The sequence below is a fragment of the Talpa europaea genome (assembly GCF_964194135.1).
Source record: "Talpa europaea genome assembly, chromosome: 2".
NCBI lineage: Eukaryota > Metazoa > Chordata > Mammalia > Eulipotyphla > Talpidae > Talpa > Talpa europaea.
Window position 1 is genome coordinate 67,597,060 of NC_140068.1, and position 16,691 is coordinate 67,613,750.

Consider the following 16,691-nt stretch of genomic DNA (forward strand, 5'->3'; position numbering starts at 1 on the left):
TACTTCTATTTCTTTTAACAGCGTTTTATAGTTTTCTTTGTATAGGTTCTTTACTTCTTTTGTTAGGTTTATTCCCAAATATTTCATTTTTTGTTTCAATAATAAAAGGAATGGTTTTCTTGATTTCTTCTTCTTCAGATTTATTGTTTGTGTAGAGGAAGGCTACTGATTTTTGTGCATTGATTTTGTATCCTGCCACTTTACTAAACTGATTAGTTGAATTAGTTTTTCTGTGGAGTTTTTGGGGTTCTCTATGTATATTTTCATGTCATGTGCAAATAGTGATAGTTTGACTTCTTCCTTGCCTATTTGCATTCCTTGGATGTCTTTCTCTTGTCTTATTGCTCTGGCTAGGACTTCCAGTATTATGTTAAAAAGCAGTGGTGAGAGTGGACATCCTTGTCTTGTTCCAGATCTTAATGGTAATGCTTTCAGCTTTTCATCATTGAGAATGATATTGTCTGTGGGCTTGTCATAGATGGCCTTTATGATGTTGAGGTATGTTCCTTGTATCCCGAGAATTTCAAGGGCCTTTATCATAAATGGGTGTTGTACTTTGTCAAATCCTTTCTCAGTGTCTGTGGATATTATCATAGGTTTTTATATTTCTTTTTGTTGATGTGTTGGATTACATTGATTGATTTTCAGATGTTGAACAATCCTTGTGTCCCTGGAATAAATCCAACTTAGTCGTGGTGAATTATCTTATGGATGCATTGTTGGATTCTGTTGGCAAGGATTTTGTTGAGGATTTTTGCATCAGTGTTCATTAGGGAGAATGGCCTGTAATTTTCTTTTTTTGTGCTGTCTTTGTTGGGTTTTGGTATTAGTGTAATGTTGGCTTTGTAGAACATATTTGGTAGTATTCCTTCTTTTCCAATTTTTTGAAAGATTTTGTGTAGGATAAGCACTATCCTACTGCTGCACTGCTGAAAGTTTGGTAGAATTCATTTGTGAAGCCATCTGGGCCTGGGCTTTTGTTTTGGGGGAGTGCTTTGATTACTGCTTCAATTTCACTGCTTGTGATTATATCGTTCTAAGAATTTGTCCATCTCTTCTAGGTTGTTAAATTTGTTTGCGTGTAAGTGTTCATAGCAATCTCTTATTATTCTTTTGATTTCTACTGAGTCTGTTGTGATTTCTCCACTTTCATTTATAATCCTATTTATACGTGTTTTCTCCCGTTTTTTCTTTGTGAGCCTTGCTAGAGGTTTGTCTATTTTGTTTATTTTTTCAAAGAACCAACTTTTGGTTTCATTGATCTTTTAGTTTGGTTTTTTTTTTATTTATAATTCATTTATTTCTGCTTTGATTTTTATTATTTCCTTTCTTCTACTGGCTTTAGGATTTTTTTGTTGTTCTTTTTCTAGTTCTTTGAGATGCGAGATTAGGTTGTTTCTTGTTCTTTCTTGTTTGTTGATGTGAGCCTGTATTGCTATATATTTTCCTCTTATTACTGCTTTTGCTGCAAACCATACATTCTGGAAAGTGGTATCCTCCTTGTCATTCAACACAAAGTATTTTTTAATTTTTTCTTTGATCTCATTAGTCCAGTGGTCTTCCAGTAGAGTGGATTTCAATCTCCATGAAGTGGGAAGTTTCCTTGTTTTCTTTTCATGATTTATTTATAGCTTGATACCTTTATGATTGGAGAAGATAGTTGGAATGATTTTGATTTTCATGTATCTGTTGATGTTTGTCTTGTGGCCCAGTATGTGATTGATTCTGGAGAATGATCCATTCGCACTTGAGAAAAATGTGTACTCAGATTTTTTTGGGTGCAGTATCCTATAGATGTCTGTTAAGTCTATGAGTTCTATGTCTTTATTTAGGGCTCTAGTGTCTTTGTTTATTTTTTGTCTCGTTGATCTGTCCATTGGTGAGAGTGGGGTATTGAAGTTTCCCACTATATATGTATTTTCTTTAATATCTATTTTCAGAGCTGATAATAATTATCTAATATATTTTTGTGCCCCTTCATTTGGTGAGTATATGTTGATGAGTGTTATATCTTCCTGATATATTGTCCCCTTGATCATAATGTAGTGTCCATCTATGTCTCTTTTTACTTTTTTTAATTTGAAGTCTATTTCCTCTGATATAAGTATGGCTGTTCCCGCCTTCTTTTTTGGTCCATTTGCATGTAGGAGTGTTTTCCAACCTTTTACTTTCAGTCTGTGTTTATCTTTTGTGGTTAAACGTGTTTCCTGGAGACAGAAGAAAGTTGGATTTTGTTTTTCAATCCAGCCTGTTACTCTGTGTCTTTTTACTAATGAGTTTAATCCATTTACATTTAGAGTTAATATTGATATGTTGGCATCTGCGTTTAGGCAACAACATTTCCATGTACTGAACTTGCCACCATCAGAGTAAGGAGCTGTGACCAATAATGGGCATCAAAAGGTCCTGCTGGTCACTCATAAATACTCTCCCCAAAAATCTGATCATAAAGCAGAGTCAAATAATTTTACTTCCACTCAACTACTCCCAAATTGTTTCTAAATTATTAGTGACTGCTTCCCACCATAGCATCTACAAACTACAAAAGTGTAGGCAGAAAATCTAAAGGGCAATTCATCTTTGGGGTTATTTTTGGATAAATGAATTAAGGACACCAGGAATGACTCCATGTGTTACAAACAGGCAGTTAATTAATTTCCCCACCAGTGCTGGAAGGGCATTTTGCTATATACACTTATTATCTATTTAAGACAAGAAAAAAATTTGCATTTCTTTTGATGTGGTTGACCCCATTCTAAAATGTTTTGCTTTTAGAATGCATATATTCTCAGATTTCTAGGGGGAAATACATGCCAAACAACAATAACCCTTTAAAGACTTCACTGCACAATCCCAAAATATTCCTGTTTATCAAACAACAGTTCCTTATAATTCACCTGCAGAAATTATAAGATTGCAATGGAAGTCCATAGGAAAAACTGAAGGATGGGGTTACAGACCAACTTGAGTTATGAGACAAGTGTGATCTTAAGTCCAATTTTCAAAGAAACAGGGGCATTTAATTTTTTTACTCCATCAAGGCTGATGTCCAAATCCCAAAGATCAACATGATCTCAAAAGTCTACCAGGTCACCTACACTTTGTCTGGTAAGTGAATGTATCATGGACAACCGGGGCCCATTCCCTATAAAAACATATGTGAAGACCAGAATCCAGTATCTATTGTATAGTGATAAGCAGGAAGTTTACAACATCTAGGTAGAAGGTCAAGGCCTTCTAGTTCCAGAATCAAGAACTGGGATACCCCCAAGAAATAAGGAAGAAGCCTAGGAATTAAAAAATATATCTCCGTAAACTGAGTCTCCCATAAGACCAGCAGTTTCTTATATTAGGAAGAGCAATTCACATAACTCTTACCCACCTTTCTAGCCACTTTCACCCTCCCCCCCTCCCCCATGGTGGAATGGAGTTCTTAATGTCTGTTTGTTTTGGTTCACACTATCTCCGAAATTCCATGGGGCTGATGCTAGAAGATAAATTTCTTGACAATAAACCCTAAGATCGGTGCCAGAGCGGGCAAACTGACACTACTTGTGAATAGTCTATTAACAGTACCCTCCTTTCTAACAAGCAATCTACCTTTCCCTCTTCCAACAAAATAGGAAAAGACTCAGGTAGAAAAGAACAGAGTAAAGTATAACTCATTATGAATTAAAATTCAAAAGTACTAGTAAAAAGTGGGTTTTTAAAATTAAGGAGCCCAAACCATTAATTTCTAAGTGAGGAAACTGAAGTGCAGAGAGGGAATTGTCTCACTCAAATTTGCACAGACTGTCTGTCACAGAACCAGGACTAAAACCAAGGTCTCCTTCCTCCTAATTCAAAAAAGTCTTTCTGACCTTTCTTGTCAGAAAGTCTCAGTACTTTGGATGACAGATTGTTTTCTTCTTAATGCATTGTGAAGTTAGAATTTACATAAAAAACTTCACATTAAAGTGTACAATTTGGTAAGGATTGAAATAGTTTTACCCCTGAGAGTCTGGAACCATAATTAAGAAAATGAGCTTACCTCTCACAACCAAGAATAATCCTCCCTTTTACCTCTCCCCCCACCCCACCCACTTATCTCCAGGCAACCAGTGATCTGTTTTCTGTCACTAAAAATCATTTTTATTTTCTGGAATTTTGTGTAAGTGGACTCATACTGTACATTATTATTACTCTATCTGTTATTTGGTCTGACTTCTCATAGAGTCTTCCATGTTGCCGCATGTGTTTGGTTGTTGAGACACATTCCATTGTTATAAATGGGTTTGCCTTGGCTATTCTACAATTTCTTTATCCATTCAACTAGTGATGATCATTTGTGTTGTTTCCAATTTCTAGTTATTATAAATAAAGCTCCTATATGTATAATTGTGTATAATCCTTTCATTCAAAGGTGGTTTCACTTCTCTTAACTAAATACCTAGGAGAATAACTGGACAGTATGGAAGCTTTAACTTTAAAAAAAAATCTACCAGGCTATTTTCCAAAGTACTTGCACTTTGTACATCAGAGTGTTTGAGAGTTCTAGTTGCTTTTCATCCTTACCAACACTTGGTATGCTCTTTTTTTTTTTTTTAGTCATTGCAATAATACGAAGGGATTTTAATTTATTTGTATTTCCATAATTAATGATGTTGGATATATTTTCATGTCTTTATTTGCCATCTATTTATCATCTTTGGTGAAGTGTTTGTTTAAACTTTTTGTCTTTTATTTGATTGCTTTCTTACTACTAAGCCTGGTGAGTTTAAAAGCTGTGTTTAGAAGTTAAGCCTTTTGTTTTTTATAAATAGGTTATTTTTTTATTTATATCTTTTACATCATTGTGTAGTTCCTGTAAAAGTCCCACCACCAGTTCACCTGTGAACCATCCCCATAGTCCCTTGTGCTCTTCCCTCTTGTTTTGATCCCTTTTCCTCCCTGTGTCTCACAGAATGTCTTTTATTTATGGTTGCCTGCTGGTTTTGTTTTATTATTATTACTATTATTGATTTTTTTTTTACTTATTTGGTGGAACTTAAAAAAATGTAGGCAGAACTGCTGAATTACTGGAACAGTTTTCTAACTGTTGTCTTCTTGCAGTATGACAACTTCAACTTAATCTCTACTCAGATGCTAGAATTATTTTCTTAAAGTATAAATGTAATCATGCCATATCCTTATTTATAACTGTCCCAAAAAGTCTCCTAAATTTTTAAAATAAAGATCACCCTCCTTAACATAGACCACAATTAGATTGAGCATGCATCTCAATTTAAATCATTGTTTCAGTGTGCTTATATGTGATATGAAAATATTTCTCCCAGTTTGGGCTTTTCTTGTCATTTGTTTAATAATGTCTTTGAAGAACAGAAGTTCTTAATTTTGATGAAGTCAAATATGTCAACTTTTTCTTTTATGAATCATGCTTTTACTATTGTATCAAAGAAATCTTTTCTTAACCCAAGATGAATAACTACTTTTTAGACAAGTTTGACCAGCATGAATTTAAATTAAATAAAAATTGATATTATAAAATTATATATGTTAGAAAATGTATAGATAACACACAATTTTATTTTGGTATCAGTTGAACTTTTCAGTGAGTTCAGGAGTTAGTAATTCAATTAATTCTACTTTCAATATGTAACATGATTGATTTTTATTTCTTTAAAATACAAGCTGGATCAAAGCTCCTTAAATTAAGGGTGTGACCATGGATGGATTGCCAGATTTTGAAAGCAAAACCAGACAAAAGCGCCTTCAAGACAGTTCTCTCCTCTGCCCAATTAGCAATATCTACCACTCAGAGTAGATTACAAGTCAGCCTCTGTGATGCTCCATTCCTGAAGGCACTACTCTAGTTCAGATAATCATCATCTTCTGCTGAACTACTGGAACAGTTTTCTAACTGTTGTCTTCTTGCAGTATGGCACCTTCAACCTAATCTCTATTCCGATGCTAGAATTATTTTCCTGAAGTATATATGTAATCTTGCCATATCCTTATTTATAACTTTCCCAAAAAGTCTCCTAGATTTTTAAAATAAAGATCACCCTCCCTAACATAGACCACAATTAGAGTGAGCATACATCTCAATTTAAATCATTGTTCCAGTGTGCTTATTAATAGCAACTCCATTCCATTTCCAAAGTGTCCTGATTTAGTTGACAATTTACATGGTTGCTCTACTTGTAAGACCTCACTGTTCTGCACTCCAGTTAAACTAAATTCCTTTCAGTTCCCTTAATTTACTGTTGTAACATTTACTGCTGAACTTTTGGGGACTCACTTATGGCTGGTCACTTCCAGTTTCTCTTTCAGGTGTCAGCCTGCATTGAACTTTTTCTGGAAATCCTTCTCTGATATTTCATGCTTTGATTTTTTAACCCTCCTATTTTTCCTTTCATTGTAGCACTGAACCGACCATCATAACTACTTGTTCACTAACTTATCTGCCCCACTAGACTGTTGGCTCTTTGAGAGTAAGGGAGTTATATGACCTCTTCTCTAATATACCCAGATTTAGAAAAAGTAGTTGTTCAACAAGTATTTACTCACTACATCCTTTGTATACTAAGAATTTCAGGCAATAAAATATACCCTTGCCTACTGGAAAAACCTGGAAACCCCTGATCAGAAACATGGAAGCCTAGAGGTCCCATTGCATTCTAAACAAATGGATTGCTTGTATAAAAGTACAAAACCCCTCCAAGAATTGAATAAAAAAATGTTTTAAAAACCCTCTGATGAGAAATGTCCACGTGTGAGATTTAAGTGTTCTATAACATTCTCTTTGAGCTCTGGCCTTTCCTCGTGGCATCTGTTTTAATTCTCATTGCACTTCTTGGTACTTAGAGTTCAGTTATCCTTTGTCATAGACTATGAAAAAAAGTCCTTGTTTTTATTACACTCAGCTTAATGAGACTAGAATTATTATCTAATAGATAATAACAAAGAGTAACAGCAATCTAAAGAAAGGAAAAGCTAGGGGGAAAGAGTTATAAGCACAAAAATTTCAAGCATCATAAAAATAAGCAAGTATTCAAAATGCAGTTTTCAATCTTGTGTCCCAATAAAAACAGCAGTAAACTGGACTATGACTCATATTCTCTTATTCATTTATTTTTAAAAAATGGCTATATTCTGCCATGCTTTTGCCTATGTTTGTCTTCCTTCCAAGTTCCTTGTCTTTTCATAGTAACGTCCTGCATTTTATCTTATTTCCTTAACATCTGGAAAATATTCAATTTGGACATCTTACTCAGCTTAAGGGCAACTTCCTTAAGCTGAATCTTTCTCCCTGCTCAGCTTTCCTTGCTAAGGAACTTTCTCTTAGATTTGGTTGCTGGTGTGAGATGAAATCCACAACAGAGCTGTAGACTTCAAATAAACTTGGGCATCGCTGGATGACACTAACCTTTCCAGTTCAAGGTTTTAGTTCTTCTTTCTTCTGAAATCTTGGGTGCCAGATCCTCAAAGGAGTCCCTTAACGTACACACTATATGTATGCATACATACAGTGCACAGGAAAGAAGCCCTGCCTGGGTTTACATTGTATTAAAAAAAAAAAAGCAGTCTTTAGGGCCTCCCCTGGTGGTGCAGGTGTTTGAGCCCAGCACTGTGAAGCTGTCTGCAGCCTCTGCAGCGCCAGTTCGATACCAGCCGGCTGGCCAGGGTCCCACATGGTGTGGCAGACCTCTCCTGTCCTGCCCGCTGCTCCCCTCAGCAGTGTGTTTCAGTCAGTCTGCCTGCTTTGTTTCCCTCTCTGTCTCTGGTGAATCCTCTCACCCTCCCACGAATCTGGCCTACACCCCGGTTCTTGTATAAATAAATAAATCTTTTTTTAAAAAAGCAGTCTTTAATATGCCATAATAAAACAAAATTGCACAAAACAAAATTGAATCTAATCATCACATGTGATTTAATATCTAGACTTAAATTCTTTGGACCTTTTTTATGACCCGCAGTTGTTGGTAGATATTCTAGAACAATAGATCGCCAAGCATGATCCCCAGACTAGTAGCTTCTGCGTCACCCAAGAACTTGTTACAAATGCAAATTCCTAAGCTTTACTCAGATCTTTTGAATCACAACCCTGGTGATAGGACCCAGAAATCTATGTTTCAGCAAGTGCTTCAGGTGAGTCTGAAACACTTTAAAATTTGAGTTCTGCAGTTTTAGAAGAATCATCCCATTTAGTGTTGATTGCATTCAGCGATCAAGTGCTCTGGTAATAGGGAGAACATTTAACAGCAACTAGTGAAACCTCTTCCAGCAAGTATCTGCATGCCCATTAAACATTTTTCCATTGCCAGTATATTTGGCAGAAGTGGAGTGAAGTTGAAGGGGGAAGATTACAATCTCTGAACCAGTGAATAAATTAAAGTTCCCTTATGCTTTTTGAGATCCAGCCAGGAAAAAAGAAAAAAAAAAAAGGAAATAAAAAACTCCCCCTAAATTTGAGCAAAAACTGCAAGAAGACAGGTCTGGGTGCTCCTTGGAGTGTAGAATAGTTCTGGTCACAGAGAAAGCCCTTACTCAACATATGTTGCAAATTGTGAGTACTAATTCTATCCATATTTATCTATCACTCATGTGGCTTTCATTTGTGGCTGGGTCTGCCTTACAGGTGTCCTGTGTTCCAGAAAGTGGAGATCAAAACAATTCACAGGAAGCCACTTCTCGGGATTGCAGAAATGTACAGCCAAGAGTTGAAATGCTCCTTTGGTATCACCATTTCCCCCCATGAACAAGTTACTCAAGGAAGGTATTCCCATAACACAATAACAACATTTCTACATTGGACTTTAACCTCACATCTACCTTCGACTTGATATTCCTAACCTGCACTGTTTCCCCATAATCATTGCAGAGGTTATAATTAATCCAGGGCACAAACTCAGCATTGTTTTCATTTTGCCCAGAACTTTCAGTTGGTAATTGCTGAATGATATTTCACATAGCAATTAGTTTAAGTCTTGCCCTGGTCAAGCAGATGATGCATGAACAGAAACTCCTAAGAGGCAGCAGGAGACACCTGGGAAAGTGCAGTGGGTGTCCTGACATGACCACAGTGACCTGGCAGGAGAAAGGGAAACAGACATTTTTTTCTACCCATGGTTTGTAGTGTCCTGCCACATCCCATCTGGGATATAGAATCATTTGGCTTTTCAAACTGGCATTGCATCTGGAAACCAAATTTTCCTACATCTGACCATTCATGTGAGAAGTCATCTGGGATCCTACTTTATTGACCTGAACATACCAAGTTCATACCAATATATATGACTCTCATCTATTTTTTTCCCCTCAAGTTTTGGCTTTACTTTTGGTAATTATAAAAATGTTAGCTTGTTCTAGGAACAAATCTTTACAAGTGCTATATATGAAAGATGCATCTGGATAATTGTTTTTCAAATGGTGCCCTTCAAGTTCCAGACATGCTCCAAGGATGTTTCTGGCAACAAGTCATCTCTGATTTTAAGCCTGGTGTTCCTGAGGTTTCTTAGGTCAGTTGCATGCCATTTCACTCTAGGATTCTACCATTTTCCTGCACAAGTGTTCTCTGTGGTCATCAAATTTACCCATTATTTTTGTTTGTTTCCATATTTCAGAAAACGTAGCATTAGGACCTGATATGTTTGGGGGAAATTTAAGTTATTTTGGCATATCAGTAATAGGAAAGGAATACAAACAACTCCAAATAAAATAGCTGTGGAATAGAACAAGTAGCCATGGATTCCTGGGAAGCTTACTTTCCCCAGAACTTTATTTTAGTGCTATCTACTTTAATGACAATGTCTTATGGAGGCACCACAGTGTCAGGTACTGTGCTGAATGCTAGGAAACACTTATTTTGAATGATGTATAAACAGAATGGTTATAAAGGAGACAATCTTTAAAAAACATAAAACTGAACCAGCTAGTTCTATTGGTGAGATTATTTCTACCGGTGTTAAAAAGTCTTGAGGACAGAGTGTGGGGGGAAAGGATGTCCTGAGCTAATTCCAGGCAGGCTTTGTGGACTCCACCCCCACTCCAGACCAAAGCCATCAAGACATTGGGAAAGATAAATCCCATCGCCACCAAAGGGAAGGGGGCTGGGACATGAGGTGGAGTTAAACAGCCAGGTTTGGTATAAAAACCAGACACGTGGGCCTTGGGGTCTCTCTCTCACTTGCCTCCTGGCTTCATGGTTAATGGCTCACGACCTGCTCACAGAGTACCATTTGGGATTCCAGATCGGCGGATTGGGTAGGACACATTTAAGACTTTTTTTAAAGATTTATTTATTTATTTATACAAGCACTGGGTACAGTTAGAAGCGGGGGAGGGTAAGAGAATTTACCAGAGCCAGAGCGGAGAACAGAACAGGAAGACTGACGAAGTACATTGCTGAGGGGAGCAGTGGGCGGCAGGAGAGGTCTGCCATGTGGGACCCTCCTCCGGTGGCCGGGGAGCAGCCGGGGATCGAACCGGCGCTGCAGAGGCTGCGGGCAGCTTCACAACCCAGCACTCAACCGCTGCGCCACGGGGTAGGCCCCGCATTTAAGACTTTATCTCCCACTTTTCTCCCTGAGTTGTACATTTTCCTCTTTCCCCTTCCCTTGTGAATAAATCTTTTATTAATCTTTTGTGTGTGCCTGCAATGGAGTATTAAGTCCCTTTTAAGTGTGCGGGTTAGGACCCACAGTCAGGCAACCCATTTTATATCAGGGCTGCCCTGTAACAAGAGTAGAAATCAGTTTTAAGAATTTTGACCTCAGGGCCTCCCTGCAGCACGAGTTTGATCCCCGGCCTGATCCCCAGCTGGCCAGGGAGCAACCCACATGGCGAAGCAGACCACTCCTGTATCACCCGCTGCTCCCCTCAGCAGTATATTTCAGTCAGTCTGCCTGCTCTGCTCCCCACTCTGTCTCTGGTGAATCCTCTCATCCCGCCCCCCACATCTCTGTCCTGTACCCCAGCTCTTGTATGCATAAATAAATAAATCTTAAAAAAAAAAATTTTTTGACCTCACTGCCTTCCACTTTTTTTCAATGAACTATTTTCTTTTGGCAATATTAGACATTAAGTAAATATTTATTGCAAGACAAATTAATTAGTTTTCATTCGATGTATTTTCTTCCAGTGACTCTGTAAACTAAATGAATATTTTGCCAAAGACAATCACCAGTTCTTTCCAGGACAAAGTCTCTTTAATTAATTCGACATACAAACACAGTAATTGTTATAGTTATCTGTTTTTTTGTTCTACTAGAGTTTGGGAGAAATTAAGGTAAATAATACAATGAAAATGTGGCTATTAGATGCACAAAATAGGGCAGAATTGGACTTTCAGTGATGAACTTAATGGAAAAAACAGATATTAATTTCTAATTATGCACACCAGAAACTTAAATAATGCCATAATGCAGTATTCTATAAATATTTTAAAAACAATATCAATGATCATGGGCATTTACTTTTCACATCCATCAAAATTACTTAGTGGCTCAGAATGGCTAGACATAGCACTGCCCTTGGGCATGTAACACCTTTAACCAAAGCCAGCTTCCTTCTCAGTGCTCAGCTATCTGTCAGAAATGAGCCTTGAATCACAGAGGTGTGCAAGGCATGTGTTTTTCATTCTGTCTTCTTGCTATTCCAAATTTTCCTGAACAGGAATTTAGCAATAATGTCAAATTTTCTTAACTCTAAAAATTCAAGAGGCCCATTAACTAAGTATATTTAGAGATTCTTTCATTTTTAATTAGCTAAACCAATGGTGGTTGCCCATGTTGAAGACAGCAAGTATAAACCTTATAATCAGTCCATATACAATAATATCTGTTTTGAAGCTACTTAAATGTAACACATACAAATTTTAAGGGATAAATCTGAAAGTCATAAACAAATCATAGAAAGTTAATTCACTTCCAGTTTCATTCAAAATGATGGGGAATTCTGTAACTCTAAAGAAGCTGCTGGAACCAGCAGATTGGTCTTACTTATTTCGCTGAATTTAGAGGTACAAATGAGTTATTTTAATTCATCTCTGAATCTTATTAGCATCCCTTAAAAACTGACTACATATGAAAAAGTGGCAAAAAAAAAAAGGAGAAAATACACATAACTAGGGTGCAAGGAGCCTAGCTAGGCTAATCAAAAGTCAACAGGGACAAACCACCAGCATATTTTTCCAACTACAGTCAATCTTCGCTGAACCTCATCCACAGGCTCTTGGGAACTGGAACCTTAAATTAAATGACATTTACCAAAAGCAGGTCCTAGGATAATGTTTTTTTGTTCTACCTATTCTAGGATTGTCTTATCTCATTAACGATATAAAGAAACAACACTGAACGGAACCTGCTACACTTTGGGAGGTGAGGGCACAGAGGGGTGACAATTTCTCTGACAGGGTTTATAATCAATTGAATCATTCACAAGACATGTCAAGTGGAAGTTCTAGAAAATGTGAGACAAAATTCCCCAAACTCTTTCAAAGAGCCCTTAGACATTTGTAGATAAAGCTGCATTTCACGCCAGTGTTTTTAAAAATAAGAGTTCTTAAACTTTAAGCTGAAGATTTCCACTCCATGACATTGGTTTCAGGTACATATTTGGAAACATGACTCCAACAGCAAGGGAAACAAGATGAGAATGATACATTGTACAAAAATGAAAAATGATATAAGAATTATATAAAATGAAACACATTAAACATTAAAAAAATAAAAATAAACAATGGGATTACAGCAAGCTAAAAAGCTTCTGCACAACAAAAGAAACCATCACTAAAACAAAAAGACACCCTATTGAAAGGGAAAAAATATTGGTAAATATATACCCAACAAAGGGGCTAATATCAAAGATCTACAAAGAGGGCCTCCCCTGGTGGCGCAGTGGTTGAGCCCTGGGCTGCAAAGCTACCTGCAGCCTCTGCAGCGCCAGTTCAATCCCCGGCCACCGTCGAGGGACCCACATGGCGAAATAGACCTCTCCTGCCACAGCCACTGCTCCCCTCAGCAATGTATTTCGTCAGTCTGCCTGTTCTGTTCCCCACTCTGGCTCTGGTGAATTCTCTCACCCTCCTGTGCTTCTGACTGTTCCCAGTGCTTGTATAAATAAATAAATAAATCTAAAAAAATTTTTAAAAAAAAAACAAAGATCTACAAAGAACTCATACAACTCAACAATAACAAAAACAAACCCAGGCAAAAGATCTAAATAGACAGTCCTCCAAAAAAGACATACAGATGGTCAATAGGCACATGGAGAAAAGAAAAACATTCATCATCACTTACCATCAGGAAAATGCAAATCAAATCCACAATGAGATACCAACTCACATCTGTGAGAATGACCCATATCAAAAAGTCCAGAAACAAAAAGTGTTGGTAAGGATGCAGGGGCAAAAAAGGAATCCACCTTCACAGTTGGTGCAAATGCAGAATGGTCCAGTTCCTATGGAAAACAATATGAGGTTTCTCCCTGACCTCCTATGTTTATTACAGCACTATTTACAGTAACTAAGATATGGAAACAACCTAAATAGCTAAAAACAGATGACTGGATCAAGAAGATGTGGTATATATACACAATGGAATACTATTCAGCAATTAAAAAGATAAATTCATGCCATTTGAAGCAACATGGATGTAGCTGGAAGGGATATGCTCAGTGAAATAAGTAAGAGGAAAAAGAAATATATTGAATGGTTTCACTTATAAAAGGAATACAGTGAAACCGAGCAAGGTTTCACAAGACAAAACTAGCAGGCAAACTATAGATCTGAGACATATAGCAGGAGAGGAGACAAACAGAGGGAGAGGGGTCAAAACAAGGGATGGAAGAGAACAAGAGACTATGGTGACAGTTCATCGGTGATGTGGTGATGGGAATTTTATAGGGATTACACCTGAGGGGAGCAATCAAACACTGTACAAAATGAACAAGAATGTAAAAAAAATAAACAAAATGCGGTTTCTCAAAAAATAAAAAATAGATCTGCCATATGATTAAGATATTCCACTTCTACATGGCTGCCAGAAGCATGCAAAAACCCTTAACTTGAAGAGACAGATACATTCCTATGTTCATTGCAGCACTATTTACAATAGTTAAGTTATGAAAACAAAGTGTCCAAAGACAGATGAATGGATTGAAAAGATCTGTTACATCTACACAATTGAAAACTACTCAGCTATTAAAAAAATGAAATATTGTCATTTGTGACAACATGGATAGAACTGGAGGAGATTGTACTGAGAGAAGTAAGTTAGATGGAGAAAGACAAACACATGATCATTTCACTCTTATGTGGAAATCAGAGAACGAAATAAAGGATCAGACCCTAGAAAGCTGACTATAAAATTGAGGCTACTAGAGAGTGGGAAAGTTAAGAGAGCAAAATGTGGAGGGTGCCCAAAGGCACATGGTGGAGGACTATGGGTACCTTGTTGGTAGGTGTGGTGTGCTAACATACATATAAAGAAGTGTTAATCTATTCTGATAAACCATATGCATTGTTGTAAACCAATGTTAATTAAAAAAATAAAAAATAAATTGCAGTTTTCATGTAAATAGGAATTTGTGTGGTATCTTCATTTCTTTCAAAATGCTTTTTGTTCATTATAATTTAATTCCCATAGGAGATCAGGACACCATTTATGATTTATGAAATTGTGGGGGAGAAAAGTAAATTGGGGGAAATAAAAGGTCAGTCTAGAGTAATAAGTGGTAGTGGAAAAATATCTGGCCAGCATATTTCATGGAATGTTTTGCAATCACTTTTTAAATCTCTGGAAAGCAAACACTGAAGAACTTTACAGATATTAAGGAGTTATTGGCAAGGCTTTGTTGATTGAAACAGTTCAGTGGAAACATACCAATCCCAAAAAATCTTCATACCTCAGGTTTCCTTTTCTTTCTCTAATAATAGTCTGCCATCTAGTGGATATAAATCAGTTAGTCATGAGTTGCTTTCTTTAAAAACTATTAGCATGGAGGGTGTGGGGAAAATGGAACCCTTATACTGTTAGTGGAAATGTAGACTGGTTCAGGCCCTACAGAAGTTTCTCAAGAGACTAAAAATGGATCAGCCATACAACCAGTAATTCCATTGACACTTATAGGTATTTACCTGAAGAATACAAGAATTTATTGCAGCACTATTTACAATAGCCAAGCTATGGAAAAACCTAAGTACCCAAGCACAGGTGAGTGGATCTAGAAAATTTGGTCTATATACACAATGGAATACTACTCAGCAACTAAAAAAGATAAACTCATGCTATTTGCAGCAACATGGATGGAGCTAGAAGGAATTGTGCTAAAGCAGAAGTAAACAAACATTGGATGGTGTCACTTATATGTGGAATATAGAAAAACCAAACAAAGGGTCTAATAAAATCAAATTTGACAATTATCACTTGAAAGCTGACCATATTGCTGAATTATCCAGAAGGGGCAGAGAAGAGGCACAAACAAAGTTGGGAAACAGCACAGTGGACTACGGTGGAGGACTAAAGGTGATTTCATGGTAGATGTGCTAATAAGGTAACTATGCCTAAAAGGGGAGACTATATATCTCCAAATTACTAACAATGATGTAAACCAATGGTACTTCAAGAAAAAACAATTTTTAAACTATCTGCAGCACTCACGGAATAATGGTTTTCAAATAAAACAAATTTCCATAATAAACCATATCTGGAGAAGACTTAAAAGAGAAGAATTAAAAGATACCCTGTGGTGGGTGTGGTATAGTAACATACACCTGAAGGGTGGGACCCTATACCTCTAAACCACATACAATGTTGTCACCCAGTGTTGTCACAGTAAAAAAAATTTTAATGGAAAGAACAATGGCAGGGTCCTTTCTTACCTAGAGTTTGGGAAAAAAGATCAATTTGTGCTTAATTAATCAAAAACCAATTTCCCATTAAATTGAAGCAAAATCAAAGTAAGTTAAGAGAATTTTCCATACTTTCACTGCATGCTATTTTTGTGATTATTCAATAAAAGAATTTATTTCATTGTGGCATACTGCAATTATGATACTTGCACCAAAAATCATGAAAGAAATAGTTATTTACTGAGCACCTCCAATGATAGATGCTCTGGGAAATACAAAAAAGAAAAGATGTAAACTCAGCTGATTAACTCATCAGGGAAGAAAAAATCTAAATGCAACAAGTAGACACCACACTACCTTATGTGATCCAAAGGAGGAAGAAACAGTGAAAAACTGGAGGAATCCAAGAAAATCTAATATCATAGACATTTCAGCCGTATTTTAAATATAATTTGGAGACAAATTATCACATCTCTGGGCCTGGAAACAATGAAGGTGCTTTTTACAGGAATGGCAATTTTTTTTATCTTACTGAAAAAGAGAACAAAATGAATCTATAATGATAAGGCCAGTGACACTATGAATCTAGGCCAGTGTACCCTAACCAAATGTTACCTGAGCAAAATTTGCAGCATCATAAAGATCTGTATGAAAAGGTTAAATTATATTGCTACCATGTGTGTTCTCAGATCCTTATTTGCCCTCAGATCAGTAACTACTAGTTAATTGTAAATGGAACCAAACTCTTATAACTGGACACAAAGAAATACTCCTGCAAGTCTTCTTATTAACCAACAAGAACCTCTGGAATGTCAGACTCTTAAAATGTCTGGGAAGAGAAATATGAGTTCACAGAGAC